General features: G+C 43.5%; 1 protein-coding gene across 3 annotated transcripts in view; it reads left to right on the top strand.

The window, feature by feature from the left end:
* The window catches only part of FYN (FYN proto-oncogene, Src family tyrosine kinase), a 203,373-nt gene that overhangs the window by 24,475 nt on the left and 166,657 nt on the right, over positions 1-12,241 (top strand). For all 3 annotated transcript variants that reach the window (XM_033102272.1, XM_033102265.1, XM_033102257.1), the window contains exon 2: positions 3,754-3,793. The gene's annotated coding sequence lies outside the window, so the exon portion shown is untranslated. The remainder of the gene's footprint in view (positions 1-3,753; positions 3,794-12,241) is intronic.

Here is a 12,241-nt window from a genome sequence, read left to right as displayed (position 1 = left end):
AACAGGCCTTTGCCCCTGTGACTGTGTTGGTTATCCCTCAGCCTGCCCTTCCAGTAAGGGCCTTTGGTGGGTGCCTATTGGAGGTGTCCCCTAGGCATTTGGAAATACAAGGGATGGCTATGAGAGAGAGAGAGAGAGAGAGCTCTCAAAGTTGAGGGCTTCTCAGTTTTATTTTTAGAGTTTTCTCTAAAAATAAGAATCTGTATGTATTCTTCCAAAGATGGCAGATTTGATCCGATCTAAATAGTTGGGACTACAGTAGTCCCCCTTTATCTTCAGGGGATTCATTCCAAGACCCTCAATGTTTGCCTAAAACTATGGATAGTACGAAACCCTATATATACTGTTTTTACCTACGCATACATACACCTGACATCTTCTCTTCAGCGTATCTGATTTGTCAGCACCCCTGCTCTTGTGCTTTGGGGCCATTATCAAGTAAAATAAGGGTTACTGAACACAAGCAGAGACAGCTACGAAGTGACTAACGGGCGGGAAATGTGCAGACGTGGAGATGCTGGGCAACGAGATGATTCACGTCCAGGCCTGGATGGAGCACGATCTCCTGTGCTCCTCAGAAGTGTGCCCCGAACTGGGAGAAAAACCATTGGGCATGCAATGTAAAATTTATGAGTTGCTTTTTTTCTGTAATTTTCCATCCAATATGTTAGGACTGCAGGTAACTGTAACCATGGAAAGTGAAACTGTAGATAAAGGGTTGGGGGGGGTGACTACTATAGTTCATTTTTGGTCAGGGCCTTGTTCTTTGGCTTCTACTCCTGCAGTGGATCACACATGTGCAGCATTTATAGACGACCTTTCCCACTGGGGAATCTGGGTCACTTCAGTCATATTTCTCAAACAAAACATCAGCACTACTTCAGCGGGAAAAATAAAAGCATGGAAAATGCCCTACTGCCCACAAGCCCACAATTTAATACATAGGCAACTATTTAAAATGTCTGTGTAAGTATATATGCACTTGTGTATCTGTACACACACACATATGGGGGGTAGAGGGGGGCATCTATCGTGCCTTAAACCTTGGAAACTTCAAACTTGAATATTCCCAAAATCTTGATTTCAAATAAAGTAGGAGAATATTTGGTTAATTTTTTGTAATGATTTTTAAAAGACAGTATAGGAGTCGTTTAAATAAAATGTACCTCTATTTCACTTGATCCATTTGATGATCAAAATTTATTTATTCCCAACTTTTCAGAAACACAGCCTTAATTTAAGAAAGATATACCTGGTTTTAAAAACCAATGCTAGTCTTCATTCTAGAAGGGGTTGTCATGTGAATTTTACTTTTGGGCAATTCTGTTTCATCCATCTTTGAAACAAGAGCTGGTGCCTAAAAATACCTCAGGTCACGTGTTCTTGCTGGGAGTCTTCGAAGTTAAAACTGTGACATCTTTCTACCATGTTTCCCCCAAAATAAGACCTCTAATGCGTCTTTTGGAGAAAAATTAATATAAGATCCGGTCTTACTTTGATGTAAGACCGGGTCTAATATAATATAATATAATATATGATATAATATAATATAATACAATATAACATAATATAATACCTGGTCTTCTTTTAATATAAGACCGGGTCTAAATAATATAATAGCCAGTCTTATATAATATAAAACCAGGTCTTATATTAATTTTTGCTCCAAGAGACGCATTAGAGCTGATGGTCCAGCTAGGCCTTATTTTCAGGGAAACACGGTAGTTTCTGGCTGTAGGATGATGCAGATACGTGTTGTCTTTGTTAATTAACTCCACCTGTAGTAAGCCTGAAAGAGAAATCGGATGATGCTGTATATACATATACAGATAAGATTCCTTGTGCAGTGGTGGTGAGCCAGCAGCTCCAAATGGTCTTTCAGTTGTCCTTTTGGTACTGGTTGCTCAAGTGTTGTGGAGTGAAGTCTCCTTCTTTCAGACCCTGCTATTCAATTGGGCATCCTATGCGGTATGCATGAGAGAGGCTCAGTTTCCTCACTATTTTGGGAAAGGGTGCTCTTTCTGTGGAAGGTGAAATCTTTCACCTTGCTAATAGAAACTTTCCATCCTACAAATCAGAATGGCAACCTTCCTAAACCTCTGGAAGTGTGCAAGAATGGAAGTCAGACTTGCACTATATACATGTTCCCTTTGGTGGAAAGTTCTCGTAGTACTGAATTACTCTTGTCTGGCTACAGGAAGGCCAGTTAAAATTTCTGGACAGAGGGAATTCCCATTTTTGACAGCTTGGCAGTGTCTCGTTCCCAGTGGGTTAACTAGAAGAAAAGGCATATATGGCCCAGTGGCATCTTCTTGGTTAGGACAGGACAGACAGCATGTCTCGGGAGCAGGACAGGGATGGATGACATGGGTTGTTGCTAAGCTCAGGCTCTTGTGGCACGGGCACGCTGATTAGCACGTTCTCCACCTCCCATGGAGATGCTGGATGTCTAGCATGTCTGCGGTGAGTTCATGATTTGAATGTCCATCTGCAGAAACAATATATGAGTTTCTAATTCTCTTCCCTATGGTCGTTTTTCTTTCCTTCATTCTGGTCACCTTTGACTAAACGGCACAAAGATGTCACTGTTAATTATGCATCCTTTCAACCAGCACAAAAATTATCTTGTGTGTGTGTGTGTCTGTGTGTGTGTGTGTGTGTGTGTGTGTAGGGGGGATGGTTTTGATGGGGATAGTCATTTATGATGGGAGTGTTTTCAACCATGGACCAGGAAGAAAGATGCTAAGAATTATGTTGGAAAAAGTTTAAGTCTCTCTACTAAGATAGGAAAATTTACTTCTGCTTTCTTTTTTTCAGATTCCTCAAATGTTTCACTTTCTGCCCTAAACATATAGTTGTCAACATAATTCCATTCAACTATTTTTATTGTTCTCTTTAGACACCTTAATAATCTGAAGTTCTGTCCAAACAGCTAAAATTGCAGATTATAAATGGCGGACTACAATACTGGCAGGTTGTAGACAGAGTGTGTGAGCAAACTGGAAATCTGCCATCCCGCTGCTAGCATTTTAAAGATTAATGTGAAGTGGGCATGGGTGCCATCAGAATCAGCATTCATCTTTGCCAGGGCCTTGGCACAAGGTTCTGAGGAATCCTAAGGCTAGGGTTCTGTGGACAAGTTGGTGCAGGCTGGTGGGTTGGCAAACCTCCCAGAGAGGAGAACCCCAGCTGCTGGGAAACAGGGGTCATCCCAAAAAGACTGTTTTGACAGGGAGGCCCACCCACAGTCAGATGGCACTCTCAGGTGGCTACTGCCTGCCCCTGCTCTAGTTGTCCCTTCAAATTGCAAGAATGGGGGCAGATAGGTGCTGAGGCCTAGGGGAAGATTTAAGACAAGAGGTAAGTTGAGCAAGACTTTGGAAGACACACTTTCAGTGTGTCCGAACTATGGATGACTTGTAGATACTCTGAAGAAGGGCTGTGGGTGTGTGTGTGTGTGTGTGTGTGTGTGTGTGTGTGTGTGTGTAGTTATTCAGTATTTCATTCTTATCTTTCCTGGATCCTGAAAGTTAAAGTCTCATGCTGATTTCTTTCGGTGGTACAGGGCTGGGTCTTTGCAGTTTCGGGCAGGTGTTTGTGGCAACTGTGACTTAGCAACAATTGTGTGAAGAAGAAAAAATTTGTGGGCAAATTGTCTGTAGCAAATGGAAATTCTATGGTGGCATTTTGTGGGTGGTTTACAGGCAGAGTGCTCAGTTCTCATTTGATGTCTATTTTTTTTTTCTTCTACAGTTTTTTGAAGAAGCAGGATGCTGATCTAAACGTGGAAAAAGTAAGTTGACAAGTGCTGTCCTGAGAGCACATGCCTTATAAATGAAGGTCCCATTGGGACCCAAGACTTGGTCCTCATTGAATTTGGGACTGTGACTCTGAGTTCACAGTTTTCTAAGAGAAAGGTAGAGTTGGCACTGGAGCTGGTGTATGAAATAGAAAGTTTCAGCTCACTGAGGTGAATCTGCTGTTTTCCCCTTTCCCTTAGTTGTGACACTCAACTTGGATAAGAATGATAACATATGTTTTAGCTATAAGATATGTCTTATAGCTAAATAGACCCCAGAAATAGAATGGAACAGCTGTTCAGTGGCTGATGAGCCTTCAGGGTCTAGTGAGGGATGGGAAGCTCTCTGTCTTCAGACTGGTTAAGGGAAGTCCCCTTTAGTCTATCCATTGTTTTTCTCCTCTCTCAGATGGCTACTGCTTACTTTTGCCCTAGCTGTACCTTCAAATTGCAGTCACTGTATAACACGTCATTCTTTCATCCGCTTAGTAATTTTTAGTGCCCACTGGGTATTAGACACCATTGGAGTCTACGGACGCAAGAATGAATGTACAAGATGAGCACACTGATTATATTATATAATGTGATAGACCTGTGCAGAAGGGGTTATGAAAGCGCAAACTGAGGGCTGGTCTATGCAGCCAAGCTCCCTGAAGGAGACGATGCATGAAAGAACCCTTTCTGCAAATATCTGCTGAGTCTTCTCTGCTTCTGCTCCTCTCTCATCTCCCAGATGCCTTGGGTTTCCTGAATGCTAGACTTAAGCCTCACTAGCCACCCATGGAATCCTTTTCTGCCCCAGGCTCCACTACCCAATCCCATTGCCTTGGGTGTAATTTGTCAGCAGTTCTGAGTTGCATTCCTTGATTCGCTTGCCACGCAGGGACTGCCACTACATCATCTGAGAATGACTTGGGGTTATTTCTCATTTTGAATAATTTGGGTGTAAGAGAGTTTCTTCTCCCTAAACTAGAGCCATTCCATATGCAAACAACGTACCTTTAAGTTGAGGAAGTACACATCTGAAACATCGTTCTAGAACAGTTATGACCAACCCCTGACCTTTGACCCATGCAACCTAACCAGCTGCTACAAAATGGCCTGTGTTCTACTTTCAGTCACGTAGTTCATACAAACCAAGGGGACTTGGGGAAATAAAAAGGATCTAGTCAGGGCCAAGCAGAGGGGAGCTTTTTTTGCTATCCCTGTGAGCTTAGGTTTTGGCCGTGGAAGCCAGGGTTTGGCAAAAGCATACCCTGTGGGGCAGAGGGGAAGCAACACTGTGACCCTATTGGGTCAGGCCAGACTCACAGCAAGCTGGAGCTTTTGGATGCCAGGAGCCACCTCAGGATGATATAGTACAGAACAGCTGGCACCCCTGGGGAGCAGTCCAGGAAATGCCAGGTGCTGCCCCAGTGTGCAGGTTGTGTGTGTGTGTGTGTGTGTGTGTGTACCCTGCCTCGTGCAGCTCAGGCTGAGGTGAATATTGCAACCATGAGAGGGGAAGTCCAGTTTATGGAGCAGGCGGGTCTGTTAACTTATATTCCTAGTACAACCGATGCCCCTCAGACAGGACGATTCAGTCCATGGAGTGGGCAGCCTTGAGTGGAGTGAATTAAATGCTTGCTTCAGCTCTGTTGTTCACGTGCTCTAAGACTTTAGCAAATCCTTTCTCCTCTCTGAGCCTCGTTTTTCTCGTGAGTAAATTGGTCTCTTTTTCAGGACCAAAACAGAACTCGAAGCAAGTTCCTCCCTCCTAAACACTCCCCTTCCCTCCCAACCCACCCCCGACCCCGTTCCCCCAATCCAAAGCCATTTCATTTTCCTGGATCCCAGTCACCAGGAAAGCAGAATGCATGAAGCCTGGTCTTTACTCAGTGATTACTCAGTGATACCGAGGCTGGTCTTTCCCGATGCCTGATCACCGGTAAGACGTGTGTGAGATTGGAGCAGGGGACGTAGAGAATGGATGCTAACTTGGCATCCTATACACTCTGGGGCTACACTAGTATCCCGAAGGCCCTGAGGCTGGTAGCCCTAAGCGTGTGTATCAGAGAAGGCCGATGGGACGACTTCCATCTATAACGAGAGTTGCCTTCTCCAGTCCCCACACGTACCTGTTGAGCCGTGCACTCCATTCAGGAAGCAACGGTTTCTACAGATGGCAGAGGGTTCGCTTATGTTCTTCTTCTCACTCTCCTACCTCCTATGGCAACCAGTGCACACAGTGAGAGGGTGCACCCCAACACCAACCCCCACATTCCCACTGTAGGCACAGCCTCATGTCTCCCCAGCAAGCAGCATTCTCAAGCCTTTGGACACCTCCTGTAAGCACTGCTGACCTTCCGACCCATGGAAATCCCTCCTGCTGAAGAAAAATCTTACAAGGATTAATGTTTCCACCTCTTAACCAGCTGTGTAGGAATCACGTACATGTGGCTTTAAAGCTTGGTTTCAGACAGTCTCATATTTTGAACTCTCAACTCTTTAGAACTAGATTTTGTTTTCATGAGACTACTAGCCCCGCAATAAGAATGCAGGATATTTTTATCATTCCTCTTGGGACTTGCTAAAACAAAAGAAACACTGAAAAATGGAGCATGCATTCTACATTTACAGACTAACATGTTTCAAGGAATTCACTGTAAAAAAGGAAACAACTCTAAAGCAGGAGGTGATTTTTCTAGTTTCTTTCTGAGTGACAGTTTTCATTTGGGGAGGTCTCTGTGTCCATCAAATAGACAATAGTATTTGTGGCCATATTTGTAGCCAGAAGGCAGCTGTCTAAACCCTGAAAAAAATTGGAATAGCAACACAGAAATTCTTGGTCTCATTGAAACTACAGAAATGAAAGGGGCTTCTCTCCAGGCAAGTGTCAAAATACATTTAATCATGGTACACAAAGGCCATGTAGGATACATAAAAACCAAACCTCTGTCAGCCCTTTGAGAGTAGTTATGACCAAAGTAGATGTTATTTCAATCAAATCCATTTAATCATGGTTTAAATAACTAAATAGGATGATTCAATTTAATCAGTTTTATTTTTAAAAATACATTTTTGTTCTTCTGACATAACCTGCTTACCTATTCTTAAAGATTCAGTTGAATATGGGTTTCACTTTTAGAAGGTACACTTTATATATTTAAATCTTATTTATGGAACCCATACTCAGAAGTGTTTCCTTCAATAATTCTAGAAGATTCTGTGCAAAAAAAGAAAAAGTTTTAATGTTTCTCTTATGCTCTTACTCTCCTCCCTCTTTTATCTTCAGAATCTCTTTGCTGCCCAGATTGCTTCATTCTTAAGAATTATCTATCCATTTGTCTGCTTGAAACTTAGTAGTTTTGGAGAGAAAACCAAGGAAGTATTGTCTTATCTCCATATAATTCTACTAATAAGCGTGGTTTCCACAGATAAAACCCCTAGATAGAGAAGAGAAACATGATTTCCTGGGTGCCCAATAACATTTTTTACTTTTCCACCTACTAAAGTGGCTTTCATTGGCTGTCATTACCCCTTGACTTGGACATGTGCCATTCATTCATGCCTGTAATCAACATTTTAAGAGGGCGTAGTAGGAGCCAGGCACTAGGCTTAGCATCTGTAAAGATTCAGACCTCACAAAGCTTACAGGTATTACAAGAACACAGATATGACACAATTGTTGTACATATAACTATACAACAACATGATAGCTTTGAAAAGTGCTAGGTGGTAAGGCAACCGCCATCTAGATTGGGAGGGAGAGTGTCAAGGAAGACCTCTCTAGAAAGTAACATAGCTTTTTACATTATTTACTCATAAAACTTTTTTAAAAGAAGTGATGCAAATATATTGGCTTAAACATCTGAATTCCAAGGTATGGTGGGCTATGGGAAAGAGAAGGCTCTGGACACAGAGAGAGATCATTAGAATCCTTGCTGTTACTGTGAGAGACATAGTTCCCTCACAAGGTTGTTGCAGCCGTCAAGTGGGACACATATAAAGCACTCAGTATGTAAGTGGAAGTCCAGTATACTATAGATAATAATTAACAGCTACAGAATTTGTGCTGATTTATCTTTGAGCTTTGGCATGTCATATCTAATTTTCCGTTCATAGTTTTGTCTTTACAAAAAATGTTCAACTGAAAGAGAAAACTCAAGAATTCATTTACAAAACAACACGCTGTGACTCCTGTGATGTTTCTTCGCTTGGATTGGTCAATAGGTATCATTTACTTACACAATGGCAGGTCTAGGAACACAGGCAAACAGAAAAGTTGGTACATCTGTGCTCAACAATTCTATCAGCATTAGAAACAAATTCTGGAATTAGAGGTTCTGAATTAGAGCTTTTAAAATAGTCATCTCCCAAAGGGCAATTAAATATTTTTCAGGTCTTAACTACAGGCAGAGCCCTTCACAGGCAGCTCACATTTGTGCAGGCCAAAAGCATTTTCCACCCCACTTTTAGCTTCTCTTACTCTGAATTCCCTCAAGACGTACAACTGCCCGACCCGCATGACAGGGGCACCACACTGTTCATTCCTTCATTAGACAGTCACTGTACGTCCAGGTACAAGCAAGGCTCTGCTTCAAGGAGCTCGCAACCTATGGTGCGCCTTATTAAGCATTCTTTAGACTGGGGGCCAACAGCCCTTTATCCTTTTTGGTACAAAGCCCAAATCAGAAAACCAAAAAAAATATGTGTGGTTTGTGTTTTTAAGTTAAACAATGAAGAACTTTACTTGCTTCTGAAAGAGAGATCATTTTACTCATAAGAAACAGGAGGCTCTGAGAGGAGAAAGGATTTACCTAAAGTCGTAGAGCAAAATGAACAGCAGAGCAAACATTTTCAGTCCTGGGCCAAAAATAGTTGTTATGCGTCACCCATAATAACTGACCAATTTTCTTTTACATAAATCTCTGGATTGTAAAAGTAAGTGCTACTGTTCGAGAAGAAAAAACATGCCTTCTGCCAATTCGAATTTCCAAGATAATAAAAGATCCCACTTCCTTGACATTACAAATTCCGGCAGACATTTATGACTGTTGGAAGAGCTACAGATCGCAGTATCTACATTGTGGTTCAAGGAAAGAGTTGAAAATTTGGCGGTAGATCATCTAGTCCAGGATGTAGAACAGTTCATTCATTCGTTCCTTGAACGGTAACGATGGGCCAACTGCTGTTTAGGCCGCGTCTTATCTTATTCAGTTGCCCTATTTTACAAGTGAGGAAAATGAAGCCCAATAGAAGTGAAATGATTTGCCCGAGGACCTCCATCTAGGAAGTGGCAAGACCCAAAAGTAGGTCTGGGACTTGGAGCACCCTTTCCTTTCCACTGCATGCTGGATGTTCTCTTGTTCTGAAGCTCAGGAGCGCAGACGACAAATAAATCACCAACGACCATGTGAATTTAGCTGGTAACTTTGTACACATCTTTCATTTTCTCTTCACTGAATTTGAAAGGGCTTCCTCCCTTACTTGTAGTTCTTAAAATAGTAATGATGTGTTTATCAAGGAGAAATTAGAAAACTTAAAATGGGAACCATTTCTTTAAACCTGACCTGGTTCCGCCACGTGGTCCCCTAGGTGACAGCGTGAGAGTGACTTCCAGGGATGACATTCTGTGGGCGTCTTAAGGAGCCTGTGGGACACTCATTCTCTTTCCGTGGCCAGTTCCTAGGCTCGGGATCATTTTATTGTATTCCTCATCTCGGTAGCATTCGTCATTCTACACAGTGAGCGCTGGATGTTGCCAGGAGAGCTTGGAGAGAAATGCTGCCCATATTACAATAGAGAATCAAGACGAGCTCCCACCTGCTCTGCAGGCGTTCTCACGGAGCCGTGAGATGCTGCATAATTTGTTCCACTGCAGCCAGGCCTGCTGGGTAGAGGTTGGAATCATGTGGTTGCCTGCCCTGCATAGACTTATTGCCTGCTGAAATCACGTGTGAAAGAGAGATTATTAGGAAATTATGTATGAAGAATGGCTTAAAGGATGCTTTTGTTCCTGTCCCTTAACACTTTTAAAAGCAGAGCTGCATTTATTCTGAGCCTGGTATGGAATAGGCCATAAAAATACATTAAAATTCAAGCTTTTCCCTTAAAGAAGATTATTGCTGCCCACTTTTGGCCTGTAACAAAATTTTATGTAAGCAGAAAACATTCTGGATTAGTTTGCTGTTGCTGCCATAACAAATGACCACAAACTTGGTGGCTTAAAACAACAGAGATTTATTCTCTCAGGGTTTGGGAGGGTCGAGTCCAATATCAAGATGTCAGGAGGACGGCCTTCCCTCCAGAGGCTTCCTGGTTGCGGGGTGGGGGTGGCAATCTGTCACTTGCCTCTTTCAGCTCCTGGTGGCTGCAGGCGTTCCCTGACTTGTGGCCACATCACTCCGATCTCTGCCTTCACGTGGTCCTCTCTGTGTGTCTATCACATCTCCCTCTGCATCCCTCTCATAAGACGACCCGTGATGGCTTTTAGAGCCCAGAGGGTAATCCAGGATGAGCTCCTCCTCTTGAGACCCTTGAGCGTGTCATATATCAATCATGTCATATACGGAGGTATTCACAGATCACAGAGGTTAGGAAGTGAATACCTTGGGATAGAGATGAACATTTTTCTGCCTCCCACAACTTCTCTTTGGGAATTTCTGTATTTTTCATTTCCTGAAATATGAAGCTTGTGACCACTTGTTTCACACATTGCTTCAGTGGATTTGATTTTCCTGGAAGACCTAACACCTAACCTTGTCTCCTAGACCTCAGAACAGACAAGGCCACGTCCATCTTCTTTCTCAGATTGGGGTTAAAGATGAAGAATTCTGGGCTCGGAGAGTAGGGACAGGCCTCTGAAGAAAGATGCTCCCAGTCTTAGGGGGAAACTGAGGCTGGAGATGCAGGGTTGCCCCAGTCAGACATGGAGATGGGACCAGCACTTACTGCTTCAGCCCACCCCTTCCACTGTGACCCTGGAGACCCCCTGCTGTCTCTTATAAGCCTCTAGGTCCTCCTTCTCGAGAGAGCTCTTCAGCTCCTGAAACCCCAACCCTGTAAATCCTCTTTTCCTAGGCCAACAGCCATGACACCTACCAACATTCTTACGTTACCCAGTGTCAGGAATTCTGTCATTCTGGTTGTTTCCTCCTGGATGCATTCCCTTTACTTCTTTGTCTCTTTAGAAACATGGCTCTCAGATACGAACAGTTCCTCAGAGATGGCTTGACCAGGGCAAAGTAAGGACTTGCACCTAAGACTATTAGGTCTTAGGAGATGCACATGTGTTCTGCATCCTTATGTCCTATACTAATGCAGACCAAGATTGCATGTCATTTAGCTGCTCTGTCACACGTTCAGCTTGCATTTAGCTTGTGTTCAATAAAAACCTTAAGACTTTCTGGTATGAATTGCTTTAAACCTTTCCCCCTTTGCCCCTGCCACGTAGAAGAGGTGGGTTTCTGTCAGTAGCAGGATGGAATCAGCCTGGGATCCAGAATATCGGTGGGCTGGGGCGCACTCCTGGGAACGGGAGCAGCAGCGGGCAGTATACAGGAGGCCTCTGGACAGTTGGGTACATACGGCGCAAGCTGGGAAATCCTTCTGGAGGTGGCAGTGGAGAAGGACAGATGCTGGCACAGCATTGTCTGACCGAGCAGGCGAAGGGGCCCAATAAGACGAGTCTGGTGTACAGCAGCAAGATCCCAGCCAGGAAGCTGGTGAAGAGAGTGAAGTCAACTGCCAAAATGGAGTGGGGCCCAAGATAGGAACTTGATCCCCAAGGGGAGAAGGAAGCGCAGGTCTGAAGTTCGAGTCATACCGGGGGTGTGAGTGTGAGTGTGCATGTGCGTGTGAGGAGTGGCCAGAGCCTCAGCCATGCAGAGCCTGGGGCAGGGCCACTGGCAGAACCTGTGAACAGGGGAGAGTGGTCCCAGCTGAGCCGACCGGGGGGTAGAGAGCAGGTTGTAATACCATATATATATATATATATATATATATATATATATATATATATGCAATAGATGTTTAATAATTAAAAAGCTGGATCTTATCTCTGTTAATTTGAGGGTTCTTTTGTTATTGTTGTTGTTGTTTGTTGTTGTTGTCATTCTAGTCTGTTGAAATCTTTTACAACTTCTATTCTTTCTTCTAATTAATTAACTACCCCCTTTCAGCTGTGAATTACTTGTGATCTCCATCAGCACATCTTGGTAAAAACAGTAACCCAGGAAGGGCCTACAAAGTCCTGCTCTGCAAGGACCACCCGCCAGGTCAATGTTGCTCACCTGTGACGTTGGTGCCCTTGGGTGGATGTGGTCGTCCAGTCAACTCTGAGTCCATCAAACTGAATTGTCACCTGGCCCAGGGTTTCCCATCCTGCTCAGCTATGCTTTGAGTGGCTCTCAGAGGTTGTGCTGACATTCAGGTGCTGTGTGTCCATAACCTACGTGTCAC

The sequence above is a fragment of the Rhinolophus ferrumequinum genome, chromosome 3, assembly GCF_004115265.2.
Source record: "Rhinolophus ferrumequinum isolate MPI-CBG mRhiFer1 chromosome 3, mRhiFer1_v1.p, whole genome shotgun sequence".
NCBI lineage: Eukaryota > Metazoa > Chordata > Mammalia > Chiroptera > Rhinolophidae > Rhinolophus > Rhinolophus ferrumequinum.
The sequence above is the reverse complement of the archived record's forward strand: the minus strand, read 5'-3'. Positions and strand labels throughout refer to the sequence as shown.